Raw genomic sequence first — 13,731 nt, 5'->3', positions numbered from 1 at the left:
CATGGATGGGGAAATGGAAATTATGTATTAGATGAGTCTCTAAAAGAATCAGAGAAGAGCCAGAAGAGGACTAGAGCAGAGCATTGTGGATGCCCACAAGTAAAGGGTGAGAGAAGGATGAAGAGTGAGCCAAGAAGACTCAGAAAGAGCAGTCAGAGGCAAAGGAGGAGAATTAGAAGAGTACCATGTTGCCAAAAATAAAGTTGTGGAGTATTTTTAGGAGAAGGAAATGATCATACTATTGAAGGCATCAATAAATATGCTCAATAAATATGACTGAGTGAATGAAGATGGCAGGGGAGGGGAAGGAGGATGGGAGAAAATGTCTCCTAGATGTTAGAGGAGATTATGTAAGAGAAGCAGAATGGCTTAGTGGAAAGATTGCAGACCTAAGAGTCAGAAGGTCATGGGTTCTAATCCCGTTTCCACCACTGGTCTGCTGTGTAACCTTGGGCAAATCACAACTTCTCTGTGCTTCCATTTTCTCATCTGTAAAATGGGGATTAAATCCTACTTCTTCCTACCTATACCGTGAGCCCTATGCAGTACAAAGTGTGACTTTGGGCAAGTCACTTCACTTCTCTGTGCCTCAGTTACCTCACCTGTAAAATGGGGATTAAGACACTGAGCCCCACGTGGGACAACCTGATCACCTTGTATCCTCCCCTGCTCTTAGAGCGGTACTTTGCACATAGTAAGTGCTTAATAAATGCCATTATTATTATTACAAGATCTTTATTCAAACAATAACCCTTTATAATAATGATTGTATTTGTTAAGCGCTTACTATGTGCAAAGCACTGTTCTAAGCGCTGGATCTACCCCAGTGCTTAGAACAGGGCTTGGCACATAGTACACGCTTAACAAATACCATAATAATAATAATTATTATTATCATGTCCCCCCTCTCAGGGTCTTACCTGGAGAGTTTCAGTCCTCTTCCAGTCTTGACTACAGGAGGGAGAGTCAAGCAGAGGCATATCCATTCCATTCCTAGCTTGGCCAGTAGCTAGCGAGTGGAAGGCAATCTGCTCAAGTCAAAACTCTCCTATGCTGGGCAGCAGCGGCATGGGAGAGAGTCGAGGCAAAAACTCAGGTTTACTGCAGGGAAGGAGACAATGGTAAGCCACTTCTGTGTTTTCATCAAGAAAACTCTGTGAATCCACTACCAGAACGATTGCAGATGGAGGTGTGGGGTTCTGGGAGAGATGTGTCAGTTCTTGGTCCCCTTCCATTCTCCATCTATACTCACTCTCTTCATTCACTCATCCAATCATATTTATTGAGCATTTACTGTGTGCCAACATTATACTAAGCGCTTGGGAAGTACAAATTGGCCAAATATAGAGACGGTCCCTACCTAACAATGGGCATGGCTTTAACAATCATCTCAATGCTGATGACACCCAAATGTACATCTCCACCCCTATTCTCTCTCCCTCTCTCCAGGCTTGTGTCTCCTCCTGCCTTCAGGACATCTCCATCTGGATGTCTGCCCGCCATCTAAAACTCAAGATTTCCAAGACTGAGCTCCTCATCTTCCCTCCCAAACCCTGCCCTCTCCCTGACTTTCCCATCACTGTTGATGGCACTACCATCCTTCCCGTCTCACAAGCCCACAACCTTGGTGTCATCCTTGACTCTGCTCTCTCATTCATCCCACACATCCAATCTGTCACCAAAACCTCCAGTCTCACCTCCACAACATCACCAAGATCCTCCCTTTCCTCTCCATCCAAACTGCTACCTTGCTGGTTCAATCTCTCCTCCTATCCCAACTGGATTACTGCCTCAGCTTCCTTTCTGATCTCCCATCCTCCTGTCTCTCCTCACTTCAGTCTATACTTCATTCTGCTGCCCGGATTATTTTTGCGCAGAAACGCTCTGGGCTTGTCACTCCCCTCCTCAAAAATCTTCAGTGGCTGCCTGTCAACCTTCGCATGAAGTAAAAACTCCTCACTCTTGGTTTCAAAGCTCTCCATCACCTCACCCCCTGCTATTTCACATCCCTTCTCTCCTTCTACAGCCCAGCCTGCACACTCCACTCCTCTGGTGCCGCTAACCTCCTCACCGTGCCTCATTCTCACCTGTCCCGCCGTCGACCCCCGGCCCACATCCTACCTCTGGCCTGGAATGCCCTCCCTCCACACATCCACCAAACTAGCTCTTTTCCTCCCTTCAAAGCCCTACTGAGAGTTCACCTCCTCCAGGAGGCCTTCCCAGACTGAGTCCCCGCTTTTTTCCTCTCTTCCTTCTCCCCTCCCCATTACCCCTTCTCTCCCTCTGCCCTATTCCCTTCCCCTTCCCACAGCACTTGTGTATATTTTTACATATTTATTACTCTATTTTATTAATGATGTGCATATAGCTATAATTCTATTTATTCTTATGGTATTGATGCTGGGAAGCAGCATGGCTTAGTGGGAAGAGCACAGGCTTGGGAGTCAGAGGTCCTGGGTCCCTGCTCTGCCACTTCTCTGCTGTGTGACCTTGGACAAGTCACTTAACTTCTCTGGGCCTCAGTTCCTTCATCTGTAAAATGGGGATTAAGACTGTGAGCCCCACATGGGACAATCTGATTACCTTATATCTACCCCAGCACTTAGAACAGTGCCTGGCACATAGTAAGTGCTTAACAAATACCATCATCATCATTATTATTATTATTATTGACACCTATCTACTTGTTTTGTTTTGTTGTCTGTCTCCACCTCCTATACTGTGAGCCAGTTGTTGGGTAGGGACCATCTCTATATATTGCCGATTTGTACTTCCCAAGTGCTTAGTACAGTGCTCTGTACACAGTAAGCGCTCAAGAAATGCGATTGAATGAATGAATGTGTTCATGACGTCACTATGGGTTGAAGACAACTTGATGGCATAAGACAAATTATTATGTCCATAGCAAAGGAGGCACACATTTTGGGCTTGGAGGGAGGCCTGCTCTTGAGAGTCAGCTGGGGAGGGGGAAACTGTATGAGTTAGTTAGAGTTGAGGAGTTAATAATGGCCCCTGGGGACATCGCCTTCTAGAAAATACGATTGACTGACTGACTGACTTACTTACTAATGGTCAACGTCCAGCCAGTAACACTTAGTGAGGTCATCATTCATTCATTCAATCGTATTTATTGATCGCTTACTGTGTGCAGTACAGTGTGTTCACCTCCTCCAGGAGGCCTTCCCGGACTGAGCCCCCTTTTTCCTCTCTTCCTGCCCATCCCCCCACCCTACCTCCTTCCCCTCCCCACAGCACCTGTTTATATGTTTGTACAGATTTATTACTGTATTTATTTTACTTGTACATATTTACTATTCTATTTTAATAATGATGTACATCTAGCTTTATTTCTATTTATTCTGATGACACCTGTCCACATGTTTTCTTTTGCTGTCTGTCTCCCCCTTCTAGACTGTGAGCCCGTTGTCGGGTAGGGACCGTCTCTATATGTTGCCAACTTGTACTTCCCAAGCGCTTAGTACAGTGCTCTGCACACAGTAAATGCTCGATAAATATGATTGAATGAATGAATGAATGAATGCAGAACACTGTACTAAGAGCTTGGGAAGTACAAGTCGGCAACATATAGAGATAGTCCCTACCCAACAACGGGCTCATTCATTCATTCATTCAATCGTATTTATTGAGTGCTTACTGTGTGCAGAGCACTCGACTAAGTGCTTGGGAAGTACAAGTTGGTAACATATAGAGACGGTCCCTACCCAACAATGGGCTCACAGTCTAGAAGGGGGAGACAGACAACAGAATAAAACATGTAGACATGTAAACGGGTCATCAGGGTTGACCACAGGCAGAAGTGGAAAGAGTATGGGCTTTAGGGGGGCTAGCGATCGGAGATAGTTGGTGGAGCCTGTACATACATTCAGCGTGGCTCAGTGGAAAGACCACAGGCTTGGGAGTCAGAGGTTATGGATTCTAATCCCGGCTTCGCCGCTTGTCTGCTGTGTGACCTTGGGCAAGTCGCTTAACTTCTCTGAGCCTCAGTTACCTCGTCTGTAAAATGGGGATTAAGACTGTGAGCCCCTCATGGGACAACCTAATCACCTTCTATCCCCCCCAGTGCTTAGAACAGTGCTTTGCACATAGTAAGCGCTTACCAAATGCCATAAGCTTGCCAAATGCCGTCATTATATTACACGTTCACAGTGGGGGAGGCAAAGTAGTGGTATGGAGCCAGTGGGGAAGCAACATAGACTAATGGAAAGACTGCTCTGGGAGCTAGAAGGACCTGGGTTCTAATCCTGACTCCACCACATAAATGCTTTGTGACCTTGGGCAAGTCGCTTAACTTTTGGAGAAGCAGCGTGGCTCAGTGGAAAGAGCATGGGCTTTGGAGTCAAAGGTCATGGGTTCAAATTCCAGCTCTGCCACTTGTCAGCTGTGTGACTTTGGGCAAGTCACTTCACTTCTCTGTGCCTCAGTTCCCACATCTGTAAAATGGGGATTAAGACTATGAGTCCCTTGTGGGATAACCTGATTACCATGTATACCCCACAGTGCTTAGAACAGTGCTTTGCACATAGTAAGCGCTTAACAAATGCCCTTATTATTATTATTATTGTCTGTGCCTCATCTGTAAAATAATAATGATAATGATGGCATCTTTTTTAGGTGCTTACTACATGCCAAGCACTGTTCTAAGGGCTGGGGTAGAAACAGGATAATCAGGTTGTCCCACTTTGGGTTCACAGTCTCAGTCCCCATTTTACAGGTGAGGAAACTGAGGCACAAAGAAGTGAAGTGATTTACCCAGGGTCACACAACAGACAAGTGATGGAGCTGGGATTAGAACCCAGGTCCTCTGACTCCCAAACCCGGGCTCTTTCCACTAAGCCAAGCTGCTTCTGTAAAATGGGGATTAAGACTATGTGAGCCCCATGGGGGACATGGATGGTGTCCAAACTGATGATTTTGCATCTCCTTCAGTGCTTAGTACAGTGTCTGGCACATAACACGTGCTTAATAAATATCATTAAAAAAGATGGAAGGGAAAAAGTAGAACAAGGGAGTTATAGCAAACTCTCCTGTGTGGCTTTCACCAATAATGCTTAGCTGTGTGAGTTTGGAGCTGAGGAAATAGATCGTAGGGGTGATCAGAGGCTGGAAAATAAAACTCAACATCTGAGAAAGGCAGTGTCACCTAGTGGAAGGATCATGGGGCTGGGAGTAAGAGGACCTTGGTTCTAATCCTGGCTGTGTCACTTTTGTGCTGTGTGCTGTGTGAACATGGACAAATCACTTAACTTCACTGTGTTTCAGCTTACTGCATCTCTGCCCCTGCTCTCTCTCCCTCCCTCCAGGCTCGCATCTCCTCCTGCCTTCAGGACATCTCCATCTGAATGTCTGCCCGCCACCTAAAACTCAACATGTCCAAGACTGAACTCCTCGTCTTCCCTCCCAAACCCTGCCCTCTCCCTGACTTTCCCATCACTGTTGACGGCACTACCATCCTTCCCGTCTCACAGGCCCACAACCTTGGTGTCATCCTCAACTCCGCTCTCTCGTTCACCCCTCACATCCAAGCCATCACTAAAACCTGCCGGTCTCAGCTCTGCAACATTGCCAAGATCCGCCCTTTCCTCTCCATACAAACCGCTACCCTGCTCGTTCAAGCTCTCATCCTATGCTGTCTGGACTACTGTATCAGCCTCCTCTCCGATCTCCCACCCTCTTGTCTCTCCCAACTTCAATCCATACTTCAGGCCACTGGCTGGATTGTTTTTGTCCAGAAACGCTTTGGGCATGTTACTCCCCTCCTCAAAAATCTCCAGTGGCTACCAATCAATCTGCGCATCAGGCAGAAACTCCTCACCCTGGGCTTCAAGGCTGTCCATCACCTCGCGTGCCCCCTCCTACCTCACCTCCCTTCTCTCCTTCTCCAGCCCAGCCCGCATCCTCCACTCTTCTGCCGCTAACCTCCTCACTGTGCCTTGTTCTTGCCTGTCCCACCGTTGACCCCCGGCCCACATCCTCCCCCTGGCCTGGAATGCCCTCCCTCCCCACATCCACCAAGCTAGCTCTCTTCCTCCCTTCAAGGCCCTCCTGAGAGCTCACCTCCTCCAGGAGGCCTTCCCAGACTGAGCCCCCTCCTTCCTCTCCCCCTGTTCCCCTCTCCATCCTCCCCACCTTACCTCCTTCCCCTCCCCACAGCACCTGTATATATGCATATATGTATATATGTTTGTACATATTTATTACTCTATTTATTTTATTTGTACATATTTATTCTATTTATTTTATTTTGTTCATATGTTTTGTTTTGTTCTCTGTCTCCCCCTTCTAGACTGTGAGCCCACTGTTGGGTAGGGACCGTCTCTATATGTTGCCAACTTGTACTTCCCAAGTGCTTAGTACAGTGCTCTGCACACAGTAAGCGCTCAATAAATACAATTGAGTGAATGAATGAATCTGTAAAATTGCCATTCATCACCTGTTCTACCTCTTGCACTATGAGCTCCATGTGAGACAGGGACAGTGTCTGATTTGATTATCTTGCATGTCACAGTGCTTAGTACAATGCTTGCAACATAGTAATACCTTAACAAATACCATAAGTATTACTATTATTATTTTTAATTCATTCTCTTTGGACACTTGTTCAGAATTCTCTAGTGTCCTTATGCTATCCTGAGGCTTCCCGACCTACTTTAAGCACTTAATTGGGAAGGGTATTTCTTACAATCATATTACTTTGATTTGAATTTATATCTAGGGGTATGTGTCTTCCCTTGATACAGATGTAATTGACTTCATTAGAACCACATCCATCCATTGTTTGGAGTAGTTTATTGCTCCACGGACTTAAAATTTTCAATTGTTACATAACTTGTGAGCTGTACAAATTTGAGCATTAAAGAACAGACACCAATTTGCAGGATCAGACGAAACAGCAGATTTGTTATATTTGCTATTTCCGTTAAATGAAAGGGACAGTCAATCATTTATTGAGCACTTACTGGATGCAGAGAACTGTGAAGGATGTAGAGAAGCAGCGTGGCTCAGTGGAAAGAGCATGGGCTTTGTAGTCAGAGGTCATGGGTTCAAATCCTGGCTCCGTCAATTGCCAGCTGTGTGACTTTGGGCAAGTCACTTAACTTCTCTGTGCCTCAGTTATCTCATCTGTAAAATGGGGATTAAGACTGTGAGTCCCCAGTGGGACAACCTGATCACCTTGTAACCTCCTCAGTGCTTTGCACATAATAAGCGCTTAATAAATGCCATCATTATTATTATTATTATTACTAAGTGCTTGGTAGAGTACATTGTAACAGAGTTGGTAGTCACTTTCCCTGCCCACAGTGAGTTTACAGTCTAGATGGGGAGACAGATAGAATAAAGGGTGCAAATCCTAGTGCAAGAGTGACCTAGAAGGGTGAGGGAGAAAAGAAAATGAGGGTTTATTCAGAGAAGGCCGCTTGGAGAAGATGAACTTTCAGTAAGGTTTGGAAGGTAAGGATATGAAGAAGGAGAGAGTTCTAGGCCAGAGGTAGGACATGGCAAGGAGCTGGCGGGGAGATAGGTGAAATCGAGGTACAGTGAATAGCTTGGCATTAGAGGGGTGAAGTGAGTGGAGTATGATACTGTTGTTTGGTAGCTAAACATAGAAATTTGTTCACTGAAAGAAGGTTTTATAGTTTTCACAGTTATTTCTCAGAGAGGACTGCATCGATAGAGCTCTGTTGACAGTTTAGGGATTGAAGTATGGAGACTATATTTCTACAGACTGAGTGAGAAGTTCTGGTCTTTTTTGGAACCAAAAGGGATAAATAAAATGCAATCGGTCATCATTATGCGAAGGTGCACAGATAAATTTGTACCAGTATTATTAAAACCCAAGTCAGTTATGGGATTTTACATCATCCCTCCTTCTATCATGTTTATAGATCAAAGCTCTACCATAAAGGGAATATGATGATAGAAAAGGATGGGGCATAAGAGGATGCACACCTCCAATTTATTTGAACTATATATTTAATGTCTATAGGTTGAACAATTATCATGCGATCAATCAGTAGTATTTGCTATTTTCAAAACACTTTAGCATTGGGGAAATCAGACCCTAAGGCACAATCTCTGCCCTCATTGTCTTTAGAGTCTGACTTATTTTTGAAGTCACAGGAATTGGTTTTTCATGCACATGTCATTAGTAAAAACATTTCAATCTTGTCAGTGAATTAGATTATAAAATGAAATGGATGTTATGGTTGAGCTATAATACTAATAATAATTGGGGTATTTGTTAAGTGCTTACTACGTGCCAGGCACTGAGCTAAGTAAAGGGGTAGATACAAACAAATCGGGTTGGACACTGTCCCTGTCCAACATGGGGCTACCAGTCTTAATCCCCTTTTTAAAGATGAGGTAACTGAGGCCCAGAGAAGTGAAGGGACTTGCCCAAGGTCATGCAGCAGTGAAGTAGTGGAGCCGGGATTAGAACCCAGGCCCTTCTGACTGCCAGGCTCATTCTCTATCCCGTAGGCACACTGCTTCTCAAGTACTGATATTGCCAGATCATATAAAGTGCAATGAATGCTTGAAAAATCTGAGCAATTTCAAGTGAAGGGCGGAGGGCTACTTATTTAAAACCAACCCTTCATCTTTTAAGTGTTTGAAGGGTAGTAAATGAAAATGATTATGGCAAATTGGTATTTTCCTCTGAAGAGATAGAGGGAATAAAGGAATGGTCTTTCTTATAAAAATCAACACTTCATCTCTGACTTTAATGTGTGAATTGGTGGAATAGGTGGAATTCTTCAGTGTTGGTGTTGGAAACTGGGAATGCTAGGTGAGGAGTGAGTCTGAACCGTTCTGTGAGACTGGGGTAAAGTGAATGTTAAAGAAACAACAATGAAAACGCCCTTCGCTCATTTTGCCTAGTCTAGGTTTCATTCCCTTGTTTGCAGATTGTTCATTACAAACCCAAATCCATGCTGCTTATCACTTCCTCCTCTATCAGAAGACAGTAAAAAAAGTTCCAATATGTTCCTGCAGGAAAAAAAATTAAAAATGAAAAAGTCTAGGTAATATAATTGTTATTACTTCTACTTTGTTTTTTTCTATAAAGCACCTTCTTCTGTAAAGAACAATATGTTCTTCTTTTATTCAGTTCTCCTCTTAACATCCTTGTAAAAGATAAGAAATGAACATGTAATTCTCATTTTATAGATGGAGAGACTGAGGCAGAATAAACTGCAAATTGGCATACAAACATGCCATTTGCTTAACATTGGTCAAGGAAAGTAACATTATATGGTTCTTCCAAGCCTCTTTATGCCACAAGTGGCTGTGTACCTCAAACACCTGTATTCTCATTACAGCCTCAAACTACTTATCATCATCATCATCATCAATTGTATTTATTGAGTGCTTACTGTGTGCAGAGCACTGTACTAAGTGCTTGGGAAGTACAAGTTGGCAACATATAGAGATAGTCCCTACCCAACAGTGGGCTCACAGTCTAAAAGGGGGAGACAGAGAACAAAACCAAACATACTAACAAAATAAAATAAATAGAATAGATATGTACAAGTAAAATAAATAAATAAATAAACAGAGTAACAAAAATGTACAAACATATATACATATATACAGGTGCTGTGGGGAAGGGAAGGAGGTAAGATAGTGGGGTGGAGAGGGGGACGAGCAGGAGAGGAAGTAAGGGGCTCAGTCTGGGAAGGCCTCCTGGAGGAGGTGAGCTCTCAGTAGGGCCTTGAAGGGAGGAAGAGAGCTAGCATGGCGGATGGGCAGAGGGAGGGCATTCCAGGCCCGGGGGATGACATGGGCCAGGGGTCGATGGCGGGACAGGCGAGAACGAGGTACAGTGAGGAGATTAACGGTGGAGGAGCGGAGGGTGCGGGCTGGGCAGTAGAAGGAGAGAAGGGAGGTGAGGTAGGAGGGGGCGAGGTGATGGACAGCCTTGAAGCCCAGGGTGAGGAGTTTCTGCCTGATGCACAGATTGATTGGTAGCCACTGGAGATTTTTGAGGAGGGGAGTAACACGCCCAGAGCGTTTCTGGACAAAGACAATCCGGGCAGCAGCATGAAGTATGGATTGAAGTGGGGAGAGACATGAGGTTGGGAGATCAGAGAGAAGGCTGATGGAGTAGTCCAGACGGGATAGGATGAGAGCTTGAACGAGTAGGGTAGCGGTGTGGATGGAGAGGAAAGGGCGGATCTTGGCAATGTTGCGGAGCTGGGACCGGCAGATTTTGGTGACGGCTTGGATGTGAGGAGTGAATGAGAGAGCGGAGTCGAGGATGACACCAAGGTTGCGGGCTTGTGAGATGGGAAGGATGGTAGTGCTGTCAACAGAAATGGGAAAGTCAGGGAGAGGGCAGGGTTTGGGAGGGACGACAAGGAGTTCCGTCTTGGACATGTTGAGTTTTAGGTGGCGACAGACATCCAGATGGAGATGTCCTGAAGGCAGGAGGAGATGCGAGCCCGGAGAGAGGGGGAGAGAGCAGGGGCAGAGATGTAGATCTGGGTGTCATCAGGGTAGATCTGGGTAGAGATGATAGTCGAAGCTGTGGGAGCGAATGAGGTCACCAAGGGAGTGCGTGTAGATTGAGAACAGAAGGGGACCAAGCACTGAACCTAGGGGAACCCGCATAGTAAGGGGATGGGAGGGGGAGAAGGAGCCTGCGAAAGAGACTGAGAATGAATGATCGGAGAGATAAGAGGAGAACCAGGAGAGGACAGAGTCTGTGAAGCCAAGGTCAGATAGCGTGTTGAGGAGAAGGGGGTGGTCCACAGTGTCGAAGGCAGCTGAGAGGTTGAGGAGGATTAGGATGGAGTATGAGCCGTTGGACTTTGCACATAGTAAGCACTTAACAAATACCATTGTTATTATTATTAATATCTCTGCTGTCTCTCCCTCTTAGGCTGTGAGCCCCATGGACAGGGCAAAAACATTTACCTCCCCATCCTGGTCTTTCTCTTGTCAGTACGGTATGCTGTATTTTCCTATGACATTTTGCAGGAATATGCACTTCTACTCTACCATTTCCCCTATTCGTAATATATTTAAAATCTATGATCCCTGTAGACTGTGAGCTCCTGTGGGTAGAGATTGCCTTTCCTAACTCCGTATGTTATACTTTCCCAAGTTTTTAATACAGTGCTCCACACATGATAAGTGCCAATAAATACCATTGATTGATCAATTGACTAACAAAGGGTAACATAATACTGAACTAGATGGACACAATCTGACCCACTTAGGAAATTTTTACATTCTTCCTATTTTTTCTTTTCAATTTCCACCCCTCACTTCCTTTCTCCATTGCCTATATTCAAAGGGTAGATCTCTTAATTTATTTGAGAGGTGATATTCCATTTGAACAACCAGTTCGATCAGTGCAATCAGTGCTTAGAACAGTGCTTGACACATAACACTAAACAAATAATATTAATAAATCAAGGGGAAGAGAAAAGAGGGGAAGACAAGCTTTCCTTTGACATTAGGTTCCTCTTGATTACTTAAGGCCTTAGATGCCTGCATTTCCTGTTTCTTTTCATTTTTCCTAACATGCCACAATGAGTCCTTGGAGAAAAATGACTGATCCGGTGAGACATCATTCAGTAAACCTTACTGCCTCCCTTCTGAGATAATGGAGCCCCATGTGATTGTGCTGGCCCCGAAAACATTTTACTTTCCAAAGTGTTGCTTGGGTATCATCTGAAACATAGTTAAGTTAACACCTGGGCCTGATTACCCTTGGCACACCATTTTATGAGCAGGCATGGTGCCTCCACAATGAATGGGCATGTCTTGGGAAACTGCAGAGATGAGAGAAGCTATCCGTCCATTTAGGTTCGAGCCAGAGGAATAGCGTTTTCCTTGAAAATGCCCTCTGGAATGGAAACTGTCACTGGGGAAGATTTTCCCTCTTCACTTGCTGTTCCCCATTCTGGCGGATTATACTCAAGTCGAGCAATATTTCTTTTTTCTTTTTTTTTTCTCACCAGCAGCGTGCATTTATGCAGAACATTTTAAATGGTGACTTGTCATACGCTTTATATTCATGAAAACCTCAGAGAGCACATTTGAAAGCCAGGCAGTCTAAGTTTAATTTGCATTTTAATTAATATTTCAAATGAATTCTAAGGTTCTTTTTGTGAGCAAAGACCCTATCAAAGTCCTGAAATTAGTAGCTTATGACTATTTGAAAGAAGATTTCTTTTGGACACAGTGTCTTTGTCATGGCCCTTTCTGACATTAATAGAGATTTCCTTTCCTTTCCATTTACAGTTTCAGGAAGGGAGGGATATGAAGCCCTCACATTGAAGTGTTAGAAGAATAATGTTTTTAGGGTTTTGACAACCATTAGTTCAAGGTGACAAAGTGGGGGGAATTAAAAATAACGGGACTCTGTTTTTCTCAAAAAAGCTTCAGCTATTTTTAAACAAGGCAAGTTCATTCATTCATTCATTCGATCGTATTTATTGAGCACCTACTGTGTGCAGAGCACTGTACTAAGGACCTGGAAAGTACAACTGGGCAACAGATAGAGACAATCTCTACCCAACAACAGCTCCTAGTCTAGAAAGGGGAGACATACAACAAAACAAAACAAGTAGACAGGCATCTATAGCAACAGAATAGATAAATAGAATTATAGCTATGTATACATCAATCAATCAGTCATATTTATTGAGCACTTACTGTGTGCAGAGCACTGTACTAAACGCTTGGGAAGTACAAGTTGGCAACACATCATTGCTATGCAAGTTGGTATACATCATTAATAAAATAAATAGAATAATAAATATGTGCAAATACACACAAGGGCTGTGGAGCGGGGAAGGGGGTAGAGCAGAGGGAGGGAGTAGGGGTGATGGGGAGGGGAGGAGTAGCAGAGGAAAAGGGAGGGCTCAGTCTGGGAAGGCCTCCTGGAGGAGGTGGGCTCTCAGTAAGACTTTGAAGCAGGGAAGAGAGCTAGTTTGGCGGATGTGAGAAGGGAGGGCATTCCAGGCCAGAGGTAGGATGTAGGCCAGGGGTTGATGGCGGGACAGGCGATAAAGAGGCACGATGAGGAGGTTAGCAGCAGAGGAGTTCGGAAGTTGACAAATCATCATGGATAGTGGTTAGTCAGTCACTTGCCTCCAGGCAGTTGACCTGTTAAATGTCTTTTAAGTGATTTTCATATGCCTATAGGATGATAAAATACCAGCCCAATGTTAATATTTATATTAATGTCCATTGCCCCCTCTAGACCGTAAACAGAGAACGTGTCTACCAACTCAGTTTTGTTGTAATCTCTCAAGTAAGCATTAAATAAGTAAAACAGATTGTTTGGTGACTGAATGAGGCAGTAGGTTTCAAATGTGGTAGTAGCAATTAACCTCATTTGATTAGACATAGGTTCTTTGAGGGGAGGGATCATGTCCATTGATTCTGTTTTATTCTTCCAAGTGCTTAGTACAGTGTTCTGTACATAATAAGCACTCAAATAATACCAGTGATGTTGATTGACTGATTGATTATAGTGTTAACACTTAGTGTTAACACCGGGAAAAGCAGCGTCGCTCAGTGGAAAGAGCACCGGCTTTGGAGTCAGAGGTCATGGGTTCAAATCCCGGCTCCGCCACTTGTCAGCTGTGTGACTTTGGGTGAGTCTCTTAACTTCTCTGCGCCTCAGTTACCTTACCTGTAAAATGGGGATTAAGACTGTGAGCCCCTCTTGGGACAACCTGATCACCTTGTAACCTC

The 13,731-nt window shown here is 44.4% G+C and overlaps 1 non-coding gene across 1 annotated transcript; it reads left to right on the top strand.

Moving 5' to 3' along the window:
- The first annotated feature begins 902 nt into the window (after positions 1-902).
- Positions 903-1,039, top strand: LOC119933665. The gene has a single exon (XR_005452589.1). It is a non-coding gene; the product is annotated as a small nucleolar RNA SNORA7 (small nucleolar RNA).
- Positions 1,040-13,731: the final 12,692 nt, after the last annotated feature.

This window comes from Tachyglossus aculeatus, chromosome 1 (genome assembly GCF_015852505.1).
Source record: "Tachyglossus aculeatus isolate mTacAcu1 chromosome 1, mTacAcu1.pri, whole genome shotgun sequence".
Lineage (NCBI taxonomy): Eukaryota > Metazoa > Chordata > Mammalia > Monotremata > Tachyglossidae > Tachyglossus > Tachyglossus aculeatus.
Note: the sequence above shows the minus strand (reverse complement) of the source record. Positions and strands in the feature narration are given on the sequence as shown.